At 41.3% G+C, this 25,860-nt stretch overlaps 1 long non-coding RNA gene across 1 annotated transcript in view; it reads left to right on the top strand.

Annotated features, from left to right (window-relative positions):
• Positions 1-286: 286 nt before the first annotated feature.
• LOC148501519 (uncharacterized) overlaps positions 287-25,860 on the top strand; it is a 63,786-nt gene continuing 38,212 nt past the window's right edge. The window contains exon 1 of the long non-coding RNA XR_015870041.1: positions 287-382. This is a non-coding gene — a long non-coding RNA (uncharacterized LOC148501519). The remainder of the gene's footprint in view (positions 383-25,860) is intronic.

The following is a 25,860-nucleotide window of genomic DNA, read 5'->3' as shown; positions in this document are numbered from 1 at the left end:
GTGGGTGTTGTTTTCAATTACATTTAGGATGTAAAAAAGAGAGAGGAAAGCTATAGATGAAGGAAAAGGAATTCTCCATAACCCCTTTTCTCTCACTCCTTGTTAGTGAACTATCATCAGATGTTTAATTGCAGTTTGTCCATCAGGGAGAGAACAATAAAACATATGTGGATATTGTGGTGCCAAGCTCCAGGAATAATTGCACTGTTGTGAGACCCATTAGCACTTAGTGATATAAATTCTACTCCCCAAAACAGGTGAGCTGCTGTCTGAAGAAGCAGAAAATTGTTTGTCTAGTGCAGTGGGAATTGTCCTCTTAAGATTAAATTTAAGCACTGCATCTGAAGCTGGAAAAGAGAATAAAAGAGGACCCATCCTTTACGTAACTTTCATTTTTTTTTTATAATCTGTCAGCACGTAGTTGCCAGTATCATGTATTTGTTAGAAACATGTAGTCATTATCATGGAGCAATTGCCGCCATTATGAGATTTTTGTCATTCATCAATATTTTGCTATTGATCTTCATTATTGCTGTGAAATCAATTTGATTTTTGCCCCTCTATTGGTATAACCATATATATACATCAAGTACATAAGCAGAAGCAGTATGAACAGAACAAGAGAAAAGTGACTTGCAGTACAGAACATTACAGGGCATGGATGGTTTTTAGATCCGCCTGCATCAGCATACAAAATTCCATGCTAGAAGTATAATGTGTATTTAAAATGTATGTGAGCCGGATGATGCAAAGCAATGCTCATATTTTTGAAGGTCAGTGGGATTGACCAGAATGGGAAGACCATGACGTGGTTGGCTTGACAAATGATTGCAATAATTTGGAATTAACATTCCCTAGAATATAATGAAGTACAGTTTGGAATATAATGGTGAGTGCTGAGTTTGTATGATTTTTTTACTTAAATGGTGTGGTCATATACCACAGGTACCACAGATGTTTGAGTGCTGTAGATCAAAGCTAATTGTTGTAAATTTTTGTGGTCACACTTGCTCTTGCACCCCAAGTTCCCTACCCCCTACCAAATATATCACAAGCCTGTATCTCTAGACTGTAAGGGGTATATTAACTAAAGTGAGAGTTTTTTTTAAAGTGGATATGTTGCCCATAGCAACCAATCAGTTTCTAGCTATTATCTTCTGATTGGTTGCTATGGGCAACATGGGCAACATCTCCACTTCTAAAAACTCTCAGTTTAGTAAGTATACCCCTAAGAGCCTGATTCAGAGATATACCCTATGGTTTGCATACATCTCCGATATACTGGGGTCTGCTCATGCGCAGGACCCGTTCTGCACATGGGCAGAATGGGTCCTGCTATCTTGCTCGCAGAACCCCAGGCCACAGCATGACTCACATGACTAAATATGCTATGGTGATGTGGGGTTGACGTAAGGATGTGGCTGGTCAGCGTTGTCCTTGTTTCCGAGAGGGATGAGGCCAGGCTCTGGCTTCCTGGCTTCGCAATCTGCCAGGAACGAGCAAGGCTGAGATAAGCTTTGGCTTACGCAGCCTGGACAAAAGATGGTGATCCGAGGCAGCGTCTACAGACGCTGCAAGTATATCGCAGATGCAGCAAGGAGGTGTCTATTTCCTACAGACAGCATCCTGCTTCATTTTGATTTGAATTGGACAGTACTGCACAGCTGCTTCCTTGCGGCTGTGCAATACAACCATCTTTGAATCAGGCCCTATGCCAACCTTCTTCTGCAATATTCCTGGGGCAAAATAGCAGCAATAATACAATTATATAATGTGAATATATGTAGGTCTACTGTAATGGGTGTAGGTTGGCTTCTTTATCTTATAGTAGGTGCCTATATTACTGTTCCCTCCACTGGTTCCCCTGTTACAGCAATTTTAACACCGCTGTCTTTTCCCTGGGAATCACCATGACATTGCTTGTTTAGATGATAAAACATTTATTTAATACATCACTATAAGGTTTTATTTTTTTCTTCCATTTATCTCTTTTGTGTAGTTTGGATCATGCCCAATTCTCGGGTAAACTGGTGATCAAACATAAGTTTATACCATTAGCTATAAAATCTGCCAAACTTTTCGGAAGCACACAAGGGATTTACTGAAATGTACTTAGAATGAATTCCACTTTGGCAACCTGTTTAAAATATTCATGGTATACTGACTTTATCATAGCTTGGATGCATTTTTGCAGCACACAGCTAAATTAAAATACATTGTGTATTTATGTTTGCATTTTAAGGTGAGTAATCATTGTTATAAGTAACCAAATTTATACTACACCCAACAGACAAAGATACAGTACTGCACAGGAAAGTTTTACTTTTTGGCTTCATTAAAATTAACATCTTTTGAATCATTTATGAGACATGTATTAAATGTAAATGATTAGTTCTAGTAGAATCAATATAGCGTGTCAACAATCTTTCTATAGTAAACACAACTGTAAAATCAGAACTACACTTTTAATGTGCAGGAAAAGCCTGTACACTGTCAGGTCTGAGGGTATAGCTAAAGAAGCATGGGAAGTGTCAGGGATGGCCATCAACAACATAATAATTCATGGTCAAGGGCAGCTTCAAGCTATGGTGCCTGGAGCCGGCCACTCCCCTTTCAGAGTATGACTCCATGACGTCATACTGCCACAGGGGATGGGTCAACAAGTGACCGGAACAACAGCGCTGCCCGGAGCATCTTCAGGAGCGCTCCCGGCTGCACTGCATCTGTGATTCTGGCTGCTGGGTGCCGTTTCAGGCACCTGCTAGCCAGATACAGGACCCGTGGATTGTTGGCAGTGCTGCCCACAGAGTGCTGCACTCTGTGCAGCAGCAGTGGTCGTCCATAGTTAGTTATGAGCCCTGGTCAATGGCTTTAAATTATCAGGTTCAAAATCCTTGATGGATTATCCATCAATGGTAGTGAGCACACATGCACAAACCGTGGGCATGCATGCACACAGTGAATGGGATATAGTGTCAGCGCTCTAAGGTCCTATTCTACCACTTCAAAGTTGTAATCTGTGGACTATGTGGGTGGTGTGTGTGGTATAATTGATTCTCTTGTGTTAAAGAGATGTATAGATTATGTCTCCAAAGTCCTGGTGTGATCCACCTGAAACAAACTGTAGGGTGGGTGTTCTTACAAAATCAGTCTTAGTAATCAGTCACTGGTTTGCAAAAACTCTAGGCAGTTAGGTTCATCAGTGTCTCAGTGAATGGGTTATGGTAAGTGATATTCAATAAGTCACTGGTAGGTAGTAGCATAGTGTAGAAACTCTTCCCCTCTCCAACTGGTATCTGCATCGGTATGCTGCCACTCCACCTCAAAATTCACACAAACAAACCAGAGTATCAGGTACTGGTGGATACTATTATGCAGAAAGGTGGGTAAGCTATAGTGACTTACCCAGGTCTTGACGCTGTCCTGGTGGTTCACCAGACGTGCTCTCTCTGTGTGGTTGTTCTGTGTGGGTATGGGAGCCAAAGGACACTGTGGTCCAATTTAACCTATGTACGTGGAAAAGGTAAAAGTATAATTTATTGTTCTGTCCACATGCCTTGTTGCGGCTCAATGTGGTAACAGAAGGTATCAAAACAAAGGGGAATACACTTCAAATTTGTTATAAAACAGACATCATAGTCAGGTTAAATAAAAATAAATTAATTCATGGAACAAAGTATGCACATAGAACCTGATTCAGAGATGTACTTTAACTCAATTTAAACACATATCTCTGACGGTTTGAGCACTGTGCTTGTACAAATCTTGTTCTATGACATCACTTGTACTGCCCTGTACACTGCAGCCTGATTGACAGGCTGCAGTCATTTTTAGGTGGAGACGGGGAAGTGGAGCATTTGACAAAATGGGGGGTGTCAGCCCCATTCTATAGGCATGCCAAGGCCATATCCTGCATGTTCCAATGCAGATTTACTGGATTCTGCACTGTGATTACACTGAACATCTTTAGTAAACTGAGGGTTACACAGATGTCCGATGGTCACTCAGCTGATCCAATGCTGTATCCTGGGATGCAGTAGAGGATCACTGAAGTTTGAAGTGGGCATCTATTTACACAAGATGCCTCCTGTGGCTTTGCATATTTTATAATAGCTGTGCCAACTGCATCCATCTCTGAATCAGGCCTATGCTACGGCCACTGCCTGCCTTTATTACGGCTCCCCTTTAGGAATTCCACTTGTGAATGAAACGCGTCGAGATTACTTACCTCCTCTGCCTTTTACACAGATCCCTGAATGGATTAACTGTGGTATTAGAATAAGGACAATTCTTTACATGGCATTTGCTTCTTGGAAATTAAGTTATTTTAGTGAACTGTGGTCTTCCTTTTTACTTTTTGGAAATTTTTAATTTTTATCTTTATTTTGGTGTTTTATAGATGTGTTTACAATAATTGTACCCTTTTTAAGAAAAAAATTCCTTTTTTATTATACATATATTTATTGAAATTGTAGCATTATAAGCACTTTTTTCTAAGCAGCGGGATTCTATTATTGATTGCTCTAATTATTCATGCATACTGAGAGGAAGAAAAGACTCCATTTTGTATGACCAGACGAAAAGTGTTTGAAGTGGAGTTATCCTTTTTCTCAAGTATATATCTGGTATGCATTTGATCACACATTATTTGAGCACTTATCACATGGTTCTGGATACAGTATTACACTATTAGGTGCTTTTTTTCTCTCAATGGTTTTTACAATTTTTACAGCCGGTCTGCTTCTAAGCATTTCTGAGGAAACTGTTGCCACCTATAAGGATTGCTGGGAAAGAGTGTTTTTTGGACTTTTATGTACTCTTTTTGCACTATTTAAGTATATTTAAGTATACTTGTTCGTAAGGTCCCCTCCACAACAATAAAGTAAAATAAAACACAGATCTGAACTAGTGGCACTCATTGGGACTTCTCATAATGTAAATCAGGCTCACAGGTAATCATATGCAAATCCGATGTTTCAGTTCTATTCGACACCATTTTCAAAGATACAAACAAATAAAATACACTTTCTTACCTTAAATAGTGAATACCTTGTGCACTGGCATGTCTCTCTGTCCCACAAACCGACCCTGCTTGGTGATGTCATTGGCCACCCGACGTTAGAACACTCAGAACATCTGAGCCATATATATATACATATATATATAGAAAACAGAAAGTGCGGCACTTGTGGCATATGGCAATAAATGACAAGAGGCAGTAAACAGAATCGACATTTCAGTCCAATTAGAACTGTTTCAAGATAACAAAAACAATAAAACAAACATACCTTAAATACAGATAACTGCACCTCGTGTGAAGCCGCTCCCCCAGAACTGGGACTGCACACCCATCTGGTGGCGCCAATAGATGATGTCATCACGCTATCAGCGTGGGTTAGCGACGTCCATGTCTGTGACACCATCACCATGGTTACCAGAGTAATCTCTACATGAGTAAACATAAGTATATGTAAATCAACATATAGCCAGACAAACAAGCACAAATACAACTGCCATACATTATAGTCTTACAATTCTCATATATGTATTGAAACATGGATACCATAGGGAACTATCAGTGCCATGAGTCAACACGAAAAGTTTATAACAGATTCAAGAACACCATCAATCTAGGTGGAGGAATGAAAGATATAATGAACAGGAAGTCTTCATCTAAACCTGGTTTCTATCAGTCATGATCTAGATGGCAACAGACTATAAACCAAGACATAAACTTTTGTACCAGTCTCCTCAATTTAGAACAAGAAGATTCCCTTCGAATAGGTCTCCCCATTTTAGAAGACATGCAATTCCAGCACATTATAATAGATATAAAGCCAATCCTTCTCTATCCCCAAATAGGACTAGTTTTTTAGGGGAAATGAAGAGAATTGCCATACAAAAGAAAAATGATTTAAGGAAGACCTACATAACCTACTTTACAAAGCAAATAAAGATGGCCTTATTTGTAAGGAAGAATATGAATATCTTGATGTAAAAAATCCAAGAACTCCAATATTTTATCAAATCCCCAAAGTGTATAAAAATAAAGAATGTCCTCCGGGGAAACCAAGGGTCTCTAGAGTGGATTCCCTCACTGCAAATCTCTCCCATTTTATTGATTTAAAGTTACAACCCTATGTTACAAAACAAAAGTCATATCTAAAAGACTCTTCTAGTCTTTTAAGAGAGATTAAGGAATTCAAGTAGCTCCACTTATATAAATGGCTTACAGTAGATGTTCAGGCCCTTTACACCTCAATTCCTCATGATAAGGGAATAAGAGCAGTAGAAAAGGTTCTAATGGCTGATTCCAATATATTCAAAATGGAAAGAAAGTTCCTTTTGGATAGTATCCTATTTATATTGGAACATAATTATTTTGAATTTGACAAACATTTTTATCTCCAGAAACAAGGTACAGTGATGGGGACGAAGTTTGCCCCATCGTTTGCAAATATTTTCATGGAGCATTGAGAGAAGGAGTTCATTTACAATATGGTAATATTTAATGACAATATAAAACTCTATCGACCTTATATAGATGATCTTATTTCGGTATGGGATGGAGATTCCATAAGCACAGAATATTTTCTGTCTTATATACGTGTGAACACTCACAATCTTAAATTCACATATAAATATCATCCAGAGCATATAGATTATTTGGATATTTTCTTAGAGATAAATTCCACTAAAAATCTAGAAATTAAAACTTTTTTTTAAAAAAGAAACCGATGCTATTAGTTTAATTCCCTCTAACAGTTGTCATCTGCCAGCATGGAAAAAAAAAGTTCCATATACTCATTTCCTGAAGTCTCAAAGAGAAAGAGCTCCTACAAATAAGGAGAATGGAGTTGGATAATTTCTTATTAAAAAGCCAGATTGTTACCCGTGCAACAAATGCAAGTGCTGTAAATTTGTGGAGAAAAGTAGTTTCACTTTGGTGAGTGAAGATAACAAAACTTATAGAATACGAGATGTGATCACTTGTATAACTGATTTAATGGTTTACAGGATGACGTGTAGTTGTGGTTTAGCCTACGTAGTCAAGACCAAAACAAATGTTAAAATACGCATACAAGAATATTTGTATGCGTATTTTAAAAATAAAGTGAAAAAACAGTCTGCTGAGACATTTTGCTGAAGTGCATAATTCAGAAGTAAAAGGATTAACTTTCACTATACTTGAACATATAAAATAAAATGATAGAGAGGGTAATAGGGATTTAACTCTTACTAAGAGGGAGTCATATTTGCTTTACACGCTTAACACCTGGCTGATTTAAACAAGGGGATAGATAATGTCATTTCCTACAGAAAGGAGGGACCTAAGCAAGGTTATGCTGTTTTCTATACCTTGAGGACTTGTAAGTGTGTGTTTATTTCAATTATTTATGTGAACATGGAAGGTGCAAAAAGGAATATCTATATGTTGTAAATTTCCATTTAGGAATTCAGTTTAGAATAAAGATTTTTTTATAATATTTTTTTTAATTAATAATAATGATTCATTCATTAGGGTTAGGTGATGCACATTTTGATTTTAAATCAACAGTATTTTGTCTGATTTACTTTTTATATCATCTTATTAGTGCATATCAATGCAATTTATTTATAGAGTGATAAATGCACAATTCACTTTTATTTTTTGTATATACTGTGTATATGGATTTTTAATATTCAGTCACATTTTTTGGGAGATAACTTATATTATATCCAGCAATGTATTATATATATATTGCTGGAATGCATTTATATATTTTCCTCTTGATGACACCAGCTGGAGCGCACGGGGATATAAAGTCCCTGTGGTTTTGTACTTTCTCTATTCACTTGTTCACATACTGTACCTCGAAATTATGTAAAAAGCAAGGTTTTAAATATGTATCACAGATTTCTGGTCCACTTGTTGTAATGTAAAAACAGCACTCAACCTAATGTCAACAGAACACAATACTTAAAAAATACACTTCTTATCCCATATAGAATGAACAAGTAAAAATAGAAAATGTCCCAGATAAAGATGGAGCCCACTGGAACGCTGTTTGGAATGCATGTAAGTTATAAGTAGGGGTGTGCACCGGCCACTTTTCGTGTTTTGTGTTTTGGTTTTGGATCTGGATCTTTCTTCGTGTTTTGGATCTGGATTGGTTTTGCCAAAACCACCCTTCCGTGTTTTGGGTTTTGGGTTTTGTGTTTTGGATCTGTATTTTTTTTTTAAAAAGCATAAAAACAGCTAAAATCACAGAATTTGTTGGTTTCTCTGCTCCTATGCTATTATTAACCTCAATAACCTTAATTTCCACTCATTTCCAGTCTATTCTGAACACCTCACACCTCACAATAGTGTTTTCATGTCCAAAAGGTTGCACCGAGGTAGCTGGATGACTATGCTAAGCGACACGAGTGGGCGGCACAAACACGTGACCCATCTAGGAGTGACACTGCAGTGGCAGACAGGATGGCAGTTAGAAAAACTAGGCCCCAAACTGTACATAATGCAAAGAAAAAAAAGGAGGTGCAAGATGGAATTGTCCTTGGGCCCTCCCACCCACCCTTATGTTGTATAAACAGGACATGCACACTTTAACAAATCAATCATTTCAGTGCCAGGGTCTGCCACACAACTGTGGCTGAAATGATTGGTTCGTTTGGGCCCCCACAAAACAAGCTGGCAATTAATGTGTCCCTGCACAAACTGGCTCTACGGAGGCAAGATGTCATCCTCATCCTCCTCATCCACCGATTCCTCACCCTCTTCAGTCTGTACATCCTCATCCTCACAAAGTATTAACTCGTCCCCACTTGAATCCACCACCACAGGTCCCTCTGTACCTTCTGGAGGCTGGTCTCCCTGGAAGAGCTGAAAATTCATTTTGATGAACATCATCTTCTCCACATTCTGTGGAAGCAACCTCCTACGCCTTTCGCTGACAAGGTTCCCGGCTGCACTAAACACTCTTTCGGAGTACACACTGGAGGGGGGGCAACTCAGGTAAAATAGAGCCAGCTTGTACAGGGGCCTCCAAATTGCCTCTTTTTCCTGCCAGTACAGGTATGGACTGTCTGACATGCCTACTTGGATGCTGTCACCGATGTAATCCTCCACTATTCTGTCAATGGTGACAGTATCATATGCAGTGACAGTAGACATGTCAGAAATTGTTGCCAGGTCCTTCAGTCCGGACCAGATGTCCAAACTTGGTCCTGCCTGCCCTGCATCACCGCCAGCGGGTTGCTTAGGATACCTAAGTTTTTTCCTGGCAGCCCCAGTTGCGGGAGAAAATGAAGAAGGAGCCGTTGACGTGTCACGTTCCGCTTCAGCTGACAGTGTGTTCACCAGCAGGTCTTTGCACCTCTGCAGGCTTGTGTCGGCCGGAAAGAGAGACACCACATAGGCTTTAAACCTAGGATCAAGCACGGTGGCCAAAATGTAGTGGTCTGATTTCAACAGATTGACCACCCTGGAATCCTGGCAAAGCGAATGAAGGGCTTCATCCACAAGTCCCACATGCCGAGCGGAATTGCTCCATCTTAGCTCCTCCTTCACTTTCTCCAGCTGCTTCTGCAAAAGCCTGATGAGGGGAATGACCTGACTCAAGCTGGCTGTGTCTGAACTGACTTCACGTGTGGCAAGTTCGAAGGGCTGGAGAACCTTGCACAACACGGAAATCATTCTCCACTGCGCTTGAGTCAGGTGCATACCCCCTCCTTTGCCTATGTCATAGGTGGATGTATAGGCTTGTATGGCCTTTTGCTGCTCCTCCATCCTCTGAAGCATATAGAGGGTTGAGTTCCACCGCGTCACAACCTCTTGCTTCAGGTGATGGCGGGGCAGGTTCAAGAGTGTTTGCTGGCGCTCCAGTCTTCGGCACGCAGTCGCTGAATGGCGAAAGTGGCCAGAAATTTTTCGGGCCACCCAAAGCGTCTCCTGCACGCCACTGTCGCTTTTCAGAAAATTCTGCACCACCAAGTTTATTGTGTGAGCAAAACATGGGACGTGCTGGAATTTGCCCAGATGTAATGCCCGCACAATATTGGTGGCGTTGTCAGATATCACAAATCCCCAGGAGAGTCTAAGTGGGGTAAGCCACTGGGCGATGATTTCCCTCAGTTTCTCTAAGAGGTTGTCGGCGGTGTGCCTCTTACTGAAACCGGTGATACACAGCGTAGCCTGCCTTGTAACGAGCTGGCGTTTCTGAGATGCTGCTACTGGTGACGCCGCTGCTGTTGCTGCGTAAGGTGATACATCTACCCAGTGGGCTGTCACAGTCATATAGTCCTTAGTCTGCCCTGTTCCACTTGTCCACATGTCCGTGGTTAAGTGGACATTGTGTACAACGGCATTTTTCAGGACACTGAGGACACTTTTTCTGACGTTTCTGTACAGTCTCGGTATCGCCTGCCTAGTGAAGTGGAATCTAGATGGGATTTGGAACCGGGGACACACTACCTCCATCAATTGTCTAAATCCCACTGCACTAATGGCGGATACCGGACGCACGTCTAACACCAACATAGCAGTCAAGGCCTCAGTTATACGTTTTGCTTCAGGATGACTGCTGTCGTACTTCATCCTCCTCGCTAAGGACTGTTGGAGGGTCAATTGTTTAGTAAAAGTAGTGGTGTTCCTACTTCCTCTCTGGGATGATGAACGACTCCCAGCAGCAGCAACAGCAGCAGCGGCAGCAGTAGGCGTAGCAATGCAGGATCCTCCAGAGGAATCCCGGATAGGAGAGTCAGTCATGCCAGGGACATGGCCTGCAGGACTACTTCCGATCCTGACTAAGGAGGAAATTGACGAGGAGGGAGTTGACGGTGTGGTTTGCAGGCGCTTGGATACAACAGGACAACGGGATTTAGGTGTCCCTGGACTGCTTACGGTCTTAGCCAAAGTTTCTGAACTTGACAGTAACTTTTTATGAACGCGCTGCAGGTGCCGTATAAGGGAGGATGTTCCTAGGTGGTTAACGTCCCTACCCCTACTTATTCCACCTTTACATATGGTACATAATGCAAGACAGTTGTTGTCCGGATTTGGATAGAAATATTGCCAGACCAAAGAGGTGGAATGTTTGGTCTTCTGCCCAGGCATGACCGTGATGGGCTTTTTCATCCCACGGACAACAACTGTCTCCCCCGGAGCCTGATTTAAACAAACCACATCACCATCAGAATCCTCCTCGCCAACTTCCTCCTCAGCGCCAGCTACACCAGTATCCTCATCCTGTTGTACTTCAACAGTGACATCTTCAATTTGCATATCAGCAAGTGGACTGTGGGTGCTCCTTTCAGCACTTGCAGGGGGCGTGCAAATGGTGGAAAGAGCCACCTCTTCCCGTCCAGTGCTGGGAAGGTCAGGCATCGCAACCACCACCACACTTGGACTCTCCTTGGGGATTTGTGATATCTTCTTAGAAAGCACAGTTCTTCGCTGTGCTTTTGCCAGCTTAACTCTTTTGATTTTTTTAGTGGGAGGAGGGCTTCCATCGTCATGTGAAGCTGAACCACTAGTCATGAACATACTAGGGATCGACCTTAGCCGTTCCTTGCCACTCCGTGTCGTAAATGGCATATTGGCAAGTTTACGTTTCTCTTCAGCTGATTTAAATGTCTTTTTCAAGGTCATTTTCCTGAACTTTGCCATTTGGGATTGTATGTGCCCTCTACTATGACATTGGGCATCGGCCTTGGCAGACGACGTTGATGGCATGTTATCGTCTATGTCATGACTAGTGGCAGCAGCTTCAGCACTAGGAGGAAGTGGTTCTTGATCTTTCTCTATTTTATTTTTATCGGAGAAAGTTTGGTCCTCCATTTATGTTATATCGATTTGATATATACGTGCGGCTAAACACAGAAAATAATTTTTTTTTGGTTTGGACTGGAGTGTACTTTGGGGGTTACAGCACCCTTTAACGGTCAAGCCAGCCGGCCCTTTACTTATGACACAGGCGCACGCTTGGCACTACTTTGTTGATGCACGTGCAGCTACTGCGCACACAATTCACAAACACAGAAAATAATTTTTTTTTGGTTTGGACTGGAGTGTACTTTGGGGGTTACAGCACCCTTTAACGGTCAAGCCAGCCGGCCATTTACTTATGACACAGGCGCACGCTTGGCACTACTTTGTTGATGCACGTGCGGCTACTGCGCACACAATTCACAAACACAGAAAATAATTTTTTTTTGGTTTGGACTGGAGTGTACTTTCGGGGGTTACAGCACCCTTTAACGGTCAAGCCAGCCGGCCCTTTACTTATGACACAGGCGCACGCTTGGCACTACTTTGTTGATGCACGTGCGGCTACTGCGCACACAATTCACAAAACAGAAAATAATTTTTTTTTTGGTTTGGACTGGAGTGTACTTTGGGGGTTACAGCACCCTTTAACGGTCAAGCCAGCCGGCCCTTTACTTATGACACAGGCGCACGCTTGGCACTACTTTGTTGATGCACGTGCGGCTACTGCGCACACAATTCACAAACACAGAAAATAATTTTTTTTTGGTTTGGACTGGAGTGTACTTTCAGGTGTTACAGCACCCTTAACGGTCAAGCCAGCCGGCCCTTTACTTATGACACAGGCGCACGCTTGGCACTACTTTGTTGATGCATGTGCGGCTACTGCGCACACAATTCACAAACACAGAAAATAATTTTTTTTTTGGTTTGGACTGGAGTGTACTTTGGGGGTTACAGCACCCTTTAACGGTCAAGCCAGCCGGCCCTTTACTTATGACACAGGCGCACGCTTGGCACTACTTTGTTGATGCACGTGCGGCTACTGCGCACACAATTCACAAACACAGAAAATATATTATTTTTTTAGCACTTGGGGGGAGCACCCCTGATGGACAGAGCACCCCCTGGACAACACTACAGCACTCCTTTAGGACTGGGACACTGCACAGGACTTTGGAGTGGACACAGCCCCTATGGAGAACTGACTGCACAACACAGTCCAGCCAGCCCCTATGGACTTTGAAGTAGTGGACACAGCCCCTATTAACAACAGCAGCATAGCACAACACAGCCAGCCCCTATGGACTTTGAAGTAGTGGACAACAGCAGCACTACACTACACTACACAGCCCTAACTCCCACCCTCCCTCTTCACTGTCCACAGCCGAGTGAGAAAATGGCGCCGACGCGGGTACCTTATATAGGATCCAAAACCCGCGAGACTCGGAAGGCGGGATGATGACGTTTTGCCTCGATTTCAGATCCGAGTCAGGCGGGAAAAGTCGAGCCGGACTTGGATCGGACTCGGATCGGGGGGGCTCGGGGGGGTTCGGATTTCAGAAATCCGAACCCGCTCACCCCTAGTTATAAGTAGATCCTAAATGTCACCTGTTACCTAGTGACCAGGTGGTGGAATGCAAACACTGTGCGGCTCCTTGCATTTTTCCCATGATACAGTTAGGCAGTATTGCCTGTCTAGGCATGATGGATGATGCGACACTGCAATGCAACTGGTAATATATATAAGGAAGACTAAAAAATAAATGAATAAATACCCAGCTTTCTCTATTCACTCTATTCACTTGTTCACATACCTTGAAATTATGTAAAAAAAATCAACAAGGTTTTAAAGATGTATCACAGATATGTGGTCCACTTGTTACAATGTAAAAATAGCATTCAACCTAATGAAATGACAACAGAACACAATACTTCAAAAAAACACTTCTTATCCCATATAGAATGAACAAATAATGCTCCATACTATAATGCCTGGGCTTGTTATTGGGACTAACATATACCACCATCAACAAAGTAAACATAGCTACATGTTTCCTTTACTGTTTTACACACACACACACACATATATATATATATATATATATATATATAATTACAGACGACTGCAGGAGACGAGAGTGCAGAACAACTTATTGCACAGCTGCTTCGGCTAAAGAAAAGTGAAATAGACTTTTATTTACACGGAGTGACTCTATCCGATTACTATCGGATAGGGGCTTCAGAATAAATAACATCCCCACTATAGGACGCTACAAGCCGGCATAATGTAGAAGATGGGCTGCGATTTTGAATAGATGCTCTTTTGATCTAATTCTCCTTGTGATAGAGGAATCAGCAAGAGAACTTGCTATAGCCAAAGAAAACATCTGCAAATTTGAGATCTCACATCACAATCTGCTGCACTCAGAATTCTGCAGAGATATTGGCTAAATTAGTCACACAAGTTGAACAGTACAAGTCTGATCTGATTAAATTTAAAAAATCTAAATTAGCAACAGTAAATCGCGACTACGCGGAATTGAAAGTATATAGCTAGGTGAATAACAGGAGTTCTACGGCTGATAGAAGACCCAGGTTTAGACCCCGCAAGTTCTCATTAGAGACTGAGTCCTCTAGTGGAGCTATATCCACTAGTGACACACAATGTGCCGTGGAGAACAGAACCAAATTCTCTCAGAGACCCCCTTTAGGGGTTTGTACCCGTGCTTGGGCAGAAACCGGCACAGAACCAACACCCGTCGCGGAGGCCAGTGGTCCCGGTCGGCCAAGAAAAATCTACAAAAAGAAGACGTAGTCTTCAATCTATCACACCGTACCCTTACTGTGGATGAAACTGCGGTATTGAATAAGGGCCTTTCATTTGTTCCTACACAGGGTATCGATTTATTTAAGGATAAGGTTGATCTTTATAAATTTACCAGAAAAGTTAAACTTAAAGAACATTTTGGTGACTCTAATGACTCCGATGCACATATACCTACTTATCTTAAAAAATCCAAATTTGAGCCCATATCTAACAATTTAGCCATTAAGTACTTTACATCCAGAATGGAAGGATGTTTGGAGGAACGTTCTATGAAAGACAAAGCACAGTCCAACAGGGTTAATAGATGGAATTTGTCCAAGGGCGAACAAGAGGTATTAAAAAATTTAGGTACCTACAAAGATATTGTCATACATCCCGCAGATAAGGGTGGAGGTATCGTAATACAGGATACCGATAGTTACAAGCAGGAAATCTATTCACAGTTTTCTGATCATGATGTATACCAACCGCTCTCTGGTGATCCCACTTTAACCTTTAAAAAGGAACTTGATAACATTTTGTTGGACGCACTATCTAAGAATTATATCTCTAAGAAAACGTATGACAGCCTCAAACAGGACTGGCCAAAAGTACCCATTCTATCTACCCTACCCAAATTGCATAAAAATGCAGTCAAACCCCCTGGCAGACCAATTATCTCTGCCAGGGATTCGCTATATTACATTGTGTCACAATTTTATATTACAACCGGTGGTACGGTCCTAAGCTTCCATACTCAGGGGCACCACTTCTTTTATTTTGAAACTACAACAACTTTCTCCTCTGACTTCCAAACATTTGATGTGCACCATCGATGTGATAAGCCTGTACACCTCTATACCCCATTCAAGAGGTCTTGAGGCTATCAGACAGATACTAACCAATAATGCATCATATGCCGGTCCAGACATCAGTTTTTTCCTTACACTTTTGGAATTAACTTTATCCAGGAATTACTTTTTATTTGATAATAAATTCTTTATACAGAAATCAGGTTGTGTGATGGGTTCCTGTGTGGCACCCAGTTTTGCCAACTTATTCATGTGTGAGGTTGAACAAGATCTGTTCTTTAATTCATCCATTACTCGAGGAAAAATTACAAAGTATTTACGGTACATTGACGATATTTTCGATCTGTGGTCTGGCTCTAAGGAGGACTTTATCAACATGATGCAAGTAATCAATTCTTCAGATCCATCGATTAAATTTACATTTGAATGTGATTTCAAAGCTGTACATTTCCTGGACGTGGCTGTGAGTATCAATGAGAGTTTGGACATCATCACCTCAATCTACTTTAAAAACACTGATAGAAATACTTTTCTACAAGCGGACAGCTTTCATCCCCCAGCCCTCAAGAAAGGCTTACCATACTCTGTTTTTGAGAATTGTACGAATTTGTAGCGATCCTGTAGATGCTCACCTACAGATTGATAACATGATTATCAAGTTCCTCGGCAGAGGTTATAATCCCCGAGCACTTAAGGAAGCTAAAGAAAAAGCCTTATAAACATCAAGAGTGGTAGCCCTCAACTCTATCAAACCTGCAGTAAAAGATCAAAAGCTCTTGTGGATACAAGAGTTCTCATACTCTTCACGGGAAGTCATGCAGATGGCTAGGCAGCTGTGACCGATTGTGTCCGGGGACCAGGCTCTAAGAATGCTCAAGGACTCCAAGATTACTCCTGCTTACAAGAGGGGCCGTAACATTAGGGACTTAGTTGTGTACAATGATGTGTCACAACATAAACAACAAGCTCCCGCACATTTCCTTACCAAGAGGGCAGGAAACTATAAATGTACAGGTTGCGTTACCTGCAGCCATCTGGAGACTGGTGACACTTTTGTACATCCTCGATCTGGTAGAAAAATGCATATCAAATACCCCCTTACTTGTACCAGCCGGTACGTTAATTACTATATTAGGTGCCCTTGTGGTTTTCTTTATATAGGGAAGACTACCCGTCAGCTGAAAGAGCGCATGGCGCTTCACCGTTCCAGTATAAGGACAGCTCTTGATGGTAAACAGGTGGACCAGCCGATGGCCAAATATTTTCGGGACTTTAAACATGGCCTGGCAGCTCTGCGCTGTAAAATGATCGACTGGATTCTGCCCAGTATAAAGGGTGGTGATAGGGGTCGTGTTCTTTTACAGCATGAATCTAGGTGGATTCATGATCTGCAAACCCTTCAACCTATGGGACTTAATGAAATTAACTTGTTTTCTTGTTTCCTTTGATTTACGCTTATAGCCTTTTTATCTATGATCTGCATCTATCCTTCATCACATGCTTGTGCCAGTATGCGCTGGTGGTTCATTGTGTCAGATGTATCCATTTTTTATACAGTTATGTTGTTTCTATGGTGATGGTAAACACTTTTGGTGTACCCGCCCCCGGGGATGACGATGACGCCGGCGCATTGACGCTTTCTATGACGTCATCAAGGACAGAGATGCGTGGTGAAGGAGCACAGGGTGGAATCTATTTAAGGTGTGTATTGTGGTTATTTTGTTTATGTCTTGATAAAAGTGGAAACACTGAAATGTTAACCTAGAAGCAAAGTATTGCTGAGTTTTTTTTGATTGATGTGAAGTCTCATTGAGTGCCGTCTGTTCTGCGATCTATATATATATATATATATATATATATATATATATATATATAGTCACGACAAAGGAGCAGCGGCACTCGTCAAAAAAAGACTATTAAAGCAGGGTTTGAAAGAACCTCTAATACCACTTCAACGTTTCAATCAACAAAAGATTTTCGTCAGGAAGTACAAAAACAGACATACAACACTTACCTATATACAGATACAAACACCACGAGTGTAGTTGACCGCGTCCCCCGGGATCACCTCAGACGTCATCGCTACGCACTATGCAGCGGGCGCGACGTCTGACGTGTCCGTTGCTATGGAAAGTAGAATCAACAAAATGATAGTGACATACCTTCACCTGAAAGACACTTCTTTGTTTTTGCACAAGTTACGTAACCTGACTGATCTCCCTGTTGATTGCCTGTTATGCACTATTGACGTAGTGAGTTTATACACAAGCATTCCAAATAACAGAGGATTGATAGCAGTTGAGCATTTATTGTGCAATAATCCTAAATTCCATGGCCCTGATTTATCTTTTTTTCTACAACTTTTGTCTCTTACCTTAACCAGGAATTACTTTCTATTTGATGGGTCTTACTACTTACAGACCCTCGGTTGTGCTATGGGTTCCTGTGCAGCCCCAGCTTATGCCAATGCATTTATGTATCGGGTGGAAAAAGACCTGTTTTTTACTAACAGAGTCTATGCTGATAACATCAGGTTCTTCACCCGGTACATAGACGACATATTTATGATCTGGTTAGGCAGTAGGAATGAGTTCCTACTGATGAGTGAGGTTAATGATCTGGACCCAGATATTAAATTCACTTATAACATCAGTGCTGAGTGCATTCATTTTTTGGATGTACTGATCACGTTCACTGATGGTCAGCTTAGTACATCCATCTATAAAAAACCTACAGATCGTAACAATCTGCTACATGCGTCCAGCCATCATCCATAGAGCCTAATTAGGGGACTGCCCTATTCCCAATTTTTAAGAATACATAGAATTTGCAGTAATCCCATTGATGAGGCTTTACATATGGATACTATGACAGAAAATTTCCGGCAGAGAGGGTACTCAGCTAGTACCCTCCAACGAGCCAGACAGAAGGCCCTCCTGGCCCCTAAGTCTGTAACACAGTCAAGAAACAAAACCAATGATGCTAAGGGCAAACTGGTTTGGGTCAATGGATACAGTGCCAGTAGTGGCCAAATCATTAAAACCGCAAAAAAATATTGGCCACTGATTAGCACCGACATCAATCTCCCCACATTACATAATTCCACCCTACTACCATGTTACAAACGTGGTAAGAATATTCACGATTGGCTGGTGCACAATGACATCACCAGTTTCGAAAACCCCACTAAATCTCATTTTTTGACCAAAAAACCTGACAACTATAAATGCCTAGGATGCACGACTTGTGGTTTTCTTGAGACAGGTGACACCTTTGTACACCCACATACAGGTCATCGTTACAAGATCAATTATGTCCTTACTTGTACCAGCCAATACTTTGTATATTTTATTAGGTGCCCTTGTGGTTACCTTTATGTTGGGAAAACGACCCGCCAGTTACGTGAAAGGATGGCACTTCACAGATCGGCCATTCGACAAGCCCTGAGTGGTGGTGACACTGATCAGCCAGTAGCACGCCACTTCAAAAGTCATCGACACAGTCTATCGACATTACGGTATAAAATGATAGACCACGTCCCCTTGAGTGTGAGAGGGGGTGATAGATCCAAACGGTTGTTGCAGATTGAGGCACAATGGATACATCGCCTTAACACTCTGCAACCTCATGGCCTTAATGAGACATTGTCTCTCTCGTGCTTTAATTGATATTTTGTTTCAGCTTAGTCCACTGTCTGTGCTTTCGGCCGGTTTATTACCTATAGCCCCATTATTAGATCATATATATTATCTAGATCTATTTGTCCTGATTTAACTACTCTTGCAATGAAACGCTCTCCTGCTACTTTGTAACATATGTGCATTTATTTTTGCTCAGCCCCGTTTATATATTCAGTTTTGTGCATAGATTTGACTTCTATGCACATGTAATAATGTTTGTTATGTTGGTGAAGGTATGTCACTATCATTTTGTTGATTCTGCTTTCCATAGCAACAGACACGTCAGACGTCGCGCCCGCTGCATAGTGCGTAGCGATGACGTCAGAGGTGATCCCGGTGGACGCGGTCAGCTACACTCGTGGTGTTTGTATCTGTATATAGGTAAGTGTTGTATGTCTGTTTTTGTACTTCCTGATGAAAATCTTTGTTGATTGAAACGTTGAAGTGGTATTAGAGGTTCTTTCAAACCCTGCTTTAATAGTCTTTTTTTGACGAGTGCCGCTGCTCCTTTGTCGTGACTGTATGTTTATATTATATGCAGAAGGCACCGACTTTACATTGGGACTTTGAGTGCCAGGCCCTTGCTACTTATATATATATATATATATATATATATATATATATATATATATAGTAACATTTACACAATCCAATGAACATAATAAAACTTCCCCACATATACTGTACAAAATATGGTTGCTGTAATCTCCATTTAGGAATTCATATGATACATTCTGATCTAATATGACCTGCATCTCTCAGTCAAAATGCTGCAATGAAGTGCAATGAACAGGTGGCTCCCTTTTATCCCACACCAGAGGTAACTCACTTCCTCCTAACTCTGATTGGTGCCAATCCGCTCTTACTGTTTTAATTTAATGTGAGTGACTCCCTACCTTTTAGTTAGTCTCTATCGAATACAGATAAATTCCTTTACTGTCTTATACTTAAAACAACGAGTAGCAACTATTATTAATATCTAATTCGCACTGATTAACTAAAATGCAGGCATGCATTGCCGCATCATCCAATATTTAGACTGTAAACGGACCAATTGTAGGTACAGTCCTATTGGTCAGTCAATACTGCCCAGCTCTATCATGGGAAAAAAGCAAGGAACCACGTAGTGTTTGCGTTCCACCACCCGGTCTCTAAGTAAGAGGCACCATCTAGGATCCGCTTATAACTTACATGCATTCCTGTGCCAGTGGGCTCCATGTTTAATTGGGACACTTCCTATTTTTATTTGTTCATTCGATGTACTGTAAGATAAGAAGTGTTTTTTTTAAGTATTGTGTTCTGTTGACATTTCATTAGGTTGAATACTGTTTTTACATTGTAACAAGTAGACCACAAATCTGTGATACGTATTTAAAACCTTGCTGAGTTTTTTTACATAATTTGAAGGTATGTGAAAAAGTCAATAGAGAAAGTGGAGATTTATTCAATCAAATAATATAATAGTATAGATAAGATAGTTTTAACGTAAATAAATATAAAATTTTTCTATGGAGTAATAATTATTATGGCTGGATGAAATTAAGAAGTATTTTTAATGTTGATAGGTCTTGCAGTGTATAACCTGGTGGATCACCATCTGTATTATACCATTTGACCCATATTGGGATACTGTATTTGCACACTAATTTAAGGTATGTCATTGTTCACATAAATGGGAAATTGTGACTTGTCAGCCTTTTGTAGAGCTTGTTATTACATTATTCAGACACCTGGTCTATATTTTGGATATACCCCTGGTAAAGTCTCGTGGAGAAGAAACGCGTAAGGTTTTAAGAGGAGTTAGGGTTGTTATTGTGAACCCACATTTTCAATCTGAGGGTACAGGGATTTTCCTCATATTTGGAACATGACAGAACATTGAAAACTGTGAAAGCACTTTTTAATAACCATTTTGTGAATTTATTTGTTTTAATAAAATTCATTTAAATTTATTAATGTTGGCCATTGGCCTGAGTTTTTGGGTGTCACTTGGTGTGAGGGTGTCTTTTTAGTACCCAAAAGGAAATCACAGATATTTTATGGGTCATTGCTAATTCATCATTATTTAATGAACTTTGGATAGAGATTTACGAGAGAATTGAATACATGGTATTTCCATTGCTAAAGTCCAGAGCCAAAAGCCTCTAAAAGGATTGTCAACTCTTCCATTGCCAAGAAAGTATATGATTGTACACATTCCATTGATATGATTATTATAAACACTACAGTATATGGTTTGATTGTACTTGAGCGCCCTCGCAGTTTACTGAGAGTTTACTGAGAGCCATAGTGCTAGTTGAAGCACAGGATAAGGGGACTGTTCTAGTTGTGTGTGTGTGTGTATATATATATATATATATATATATATATAATATTGTATATATATAATTTTATTCAATCCCATTTGGAACCATGGTATTATAATTGGAATTTGGCTGTTTAAACATGATAGCCCACAAAAATGTAGAATGGAACATCCACTTTAATATGTGAATAACTCTGCTGCTCTCCCACATGGCTTAGGGTTTATCAATGATGGCCAATACATTTAGATTGGCATATTTACAGCATAATCTAACCTTATATCTAAACAATTTTCTGATTTGCCTTCATCTCCATGCTATGAGTTTGTCAGAAGGTATTAATACTAGAATTAAGAAGAATAGCATCTGTCAGACACATTTCAGATGGTAGAATGGATTGATATAAGCAGATCGGCTTGTATAGACTCTTACAGATGATCATTGCATTTCATAGACAGCTGAGATAAAGAATACTGCTTAGGTTTTTGTTTTGATTACCTTTGGGACATTGCACAGAAATCCATTTTACTTGTACTGTAAATGTTAATTTCAACGGAAATTACTTATTTCAAAACAAAACAACAACAAGGACCGACAAGGGGCTCTAAAACCATCTAAGATAGTTTCAGAAATCTTTTTCTTATCTGTGAAATATTCAAGTTTTGATTGAATGCATCAATTTATTTGTTTACTATTTTTTTACAGTTAGGATACCTTTAAATAATGATAATAATAAATTACAGCTGCAAGTACTGTAGCTGTGCAATGATTCTCAATGTCACAGAACAAGTATATAAATTCTATCCTCTGCTGATGTGGGAATATATATACAGTCAGGTGCATATATAGGGACATTGACAGAATTTTCATATTTTGGCCTCTATTCACCACCACAATGGCTTTGAAATGAAACAAACAAGATGTGCTTTAACTGCAGACTTTTCAGATTTTATCCAAATCAGGTGAACGGTGTTGGAATTACAACGGTTTCTATATGTGCCTCCCACTTTTTAAGGGGCCAAAAGTAATGGGACTATCAACTCAAAAGCTATTTCATGGACAGGTGTGGGCTATTCCCTCGTTATTTCATTATCAATTAAGCAGGTAAAAGGTCTAGAGTTGATTCTAGGTGTGACATTTGCATTTGGAATCAGTTGCTGTCGACTCTCAATATTTATGCACCTGACTGTATATATACTCCACTTTCAAGTTCAAGGTGCTCCGGTGCCCTCCGCTGGATGCCGCGATGCTATTGGTCAGTGGCAGACTCCCCAGAACTCAGTAGCAGCTACACACCGAGTGGGCTTCTCCATTTATAAGGTTGTGTATTCTATTTGTTTTGTTACACCTTGATAAAGGGATGTGTGTCCCCCAAAACATTGGCAAAAGTTATGTAATTTTTACAATACATTATTTAAACTTCAAAAAAAGTCTCCGAGTGCCGCAGTTTGGCAGAGCAATGGCATTAGGATTGTGTAAATGTCCAGTTCAGGTGTTGCCTCAATCAGTGCTTGGAAAAGCAGCTGATTACAGCCACCAGGGAGAAGCTGGTTTAAGAACTGCAGAGACACTGGAGAAACTGAGCCTGACAGTGAAATAGTCACCCAGGTTATAGGCCTGGGGGTGATTAGTGTTAGGGTTCCTGGACCTGCGTGTCTACTGAAGAAATATTGTTGTATTGGAACACTTTGTATGACATCTTGCCTGTGAAACTGCCATATCCTTTGTACCTGCCTGTGTTGAGCAATAAAAACTACTGATGGATTATACCCGGTCTATGTGATTCTTGTCACATTTGGCACCCAAACAGGGACTCTTGCTGGATATTGCTACACAGCAAGAGCCCAGATACAGTGACCAGATCCACCCACAGCAGCAGTGAGATGCTTTGCAGGATGCTACCCACTGCGCAGCGGCTTGGTGCGTAAGTCGCTTTACTAGCAGCTGGGTGGGTGAGTGTGGCAGGCCAGCCATAAAACGGCAGTTGTTCACAGTGATAATATGTCTGTGTATATGCAAATTGTGCACAATATAAAAACTGCTTAATTCCTGTGCATGGGTGAATGGCCATGGAATGTCGGGCAGTTTTAAGAGACATCAGCTGATATTGTTTGTTGGGAATCTGGCTTCCAAAAGAGAATTCATAAAGCATCCTAAGTTTGTCCATAAAGGGATAAAAGCAGTGTAATATGGAGGAACTTTTGAAAACTTTTGCTGAAATAGCTGCAGGGCAACAAGCTGTGGCAGCAGTGCATTAAGCACAGATGCAAGAGCAACAAACTAGCAGCAGGGCATCAAGCACAAATGCAAGGACAGCAAACTTTGATTCAAGGACAAAAAACTCAAATACAGTTATTATATGCAGAGTTAACTGAAATAAGGAAAGGTGGGCAGGAGCGAGAGGTATTACAGGAACTTACTCCATCTGATGACATTGAAGCTTTTCTGTGCACCTTTGAGCATACTGCTGCACGTTTAAAATGGCCTGAGGAAGAGTGGGCTGCCAGACTTGCTCCCTGTCTCACAGGGGAATCTCAGACAGCATATGTTGAATTAAACATGACTGAAGCATATTCCTATCCACAATTGAAAAAGGCAGAGTTGGAGTGATTGGACCTAGCAAAACTCAGGAGTTTCAGGAATGGTGGCTAAACCCATCTGAAGCTCCAAGGGTCCAGCTGGCCAAATTAGCCAGGCTAAGTAAGGCGCGGTTGTAGCCAGATGAGAACTCTGCTCAGCGTATAGTAGAGGTGGTGGCTTTGGACCATGCTGTGCAGGTACTAGATCATGTGGTGCAACAGTGGGCCCTACAGGCTGATACTCAAATGTTTGAGGAGTTAGCGGTGGTGATTGAACGGTACCAGACTCTTGGGAAGTTAAACAAAGCCAAACAGGGATTCCAGCAAGTACCCAAGCCTAGAACCCAGGTCCCAGTTGTTGAAGCAAACAACCCACCTCCAGTTGTGTGTTTTGACTGCTGTGAGCCCAGTCATTTGCACCGGCACTGCCCAAAGCAGGGCAAGTCGATGGACTGTAGTGCTGGAAAAATAATTCGACCATTGGTCAGCATGGCTGCGGGAAGCACTTCCCCAGCGCAAACCACCTTGTTTTGTTTGATGGTGCAAGTGGAAGACCGGGTGGCTGGGCCTCAGTGGATACTGGCAGCAAATTAACCATCATGTCTGCCAACCTGGTTCCACTTGGGGCTGATCAGGTGCTACCCACGGTAAATGTTATATGTCTACAGGAGGATGTAGAAGAATGCCCCCAGAGTGCACTTCCCAATAATGATCAAAGTAGCTGCCACACCACCTTACTCATTGATCCTGGGGTTGGAATTTCTGTTGTTACAAGAGATGGTTATGTGGCATGATGACAGCAGAAGGTCCACATCAGAGGTGTCCCAGGAGCCAAGCTCTGCTGTTTCCCAAAGTTTGGTGGCTGTATCACCCTCCTTGGCCAGTTATCAACTGGAGTGGAGTGAGACTGAGACACAGTGGGTTCCCATTGGCAAGGAAATGCCCTTGCAGGACTTTGGCCAGGATCAACAGAATGATGGGAACTTGATAAATAAATTTGAAAATGTTGTAGAGATTAATGGTAGAGTAATCACGGCTTTACCAGTAGACTGTGTACCATACTTTGCATTGAAAAATGATTTGTTACATTGTGTAACTTATTTGCAAGGTAAGAGAGTAGACCAATTGTTGGTTCCCCAGAAACACGAGCAGTTGGTGTTAAGGCAGCTCATACACATCTGTGGGGTGGCCATTTGAGGGAGGAGAAAACTCTCCAGCATATTCAGTTAAGATTCTTCTGGCCCGGCATTCATGCAGCAGTAAAAAGGTATTGTCAGGAATGTCCAGTGTGTCAGAAGACAGCACCCCGGCCAGGGTTTAGGGCACCCTTGGTTCCCCTCCCTATCATTTCTGTACCTTTTGAGAGAATTGGTATGGATGTGATAGGGCCGGTGGAAAAATCTGCTCATGGGCATCAATACATATTAGTGGTGGTAGATTATGCCACAAGGTACCCGGAGGCCATCCCACTACATAACAGGAAATCTAGCACTATTGCCCGGGAATTGTTGATGCTATATACCCGCATGGGAATACCAAAGGAGGTACCCCTTTTGTTTCTAAAATAATGAAAGATATGTGCCGACTGTAATCGGTGGATAGGATTACTACCTCAGTTTATCAGCCACAAACAGATGGGCTTGTTGAACACTTTAACCAGACCCTTAAACAAATCATAAAAAGAGCGGTGTCTGAGGAAAAGCGAGCTTGGTGCTTACTGTACTCCTACCCTATTTAATGTTTGCAATGCGAGAGGTGCCCCAATCCTCTACGGGATTTGGTCCCTTCGAACTCCTCTATGGAAGGCAACCTAGAGGGATATTAGATCTGTTTAAAGAAGGGTGGGAACAACAGTCATGCCAAGAGCCTAACATCATTCAGTTTGTGATCCAATTGTATGGCCGTTTAAGGCAAATTGCGCCACTTGT

The sequence above is a fragment of the Taudactylus pleione genome, unplaced genomic scaffold (assembly GCF_031769625.1).
Source record: "Taudactylus pleione unplaced genomic scaffold, aTauple2 ptg000517l, whole genome shotgun sequence".
Lineage (NCBI taxonomy): Eukaryota > Metazoa > Chordata > Amphibia > Anura > Myobatrachidae > Taudactylus > Taudactylus pleione.
The sequence above is the reverse complement of the archived record's forward strand: the minus strand, read 5'-3'. Positions and strand labels throughout refer to the sequence as shown.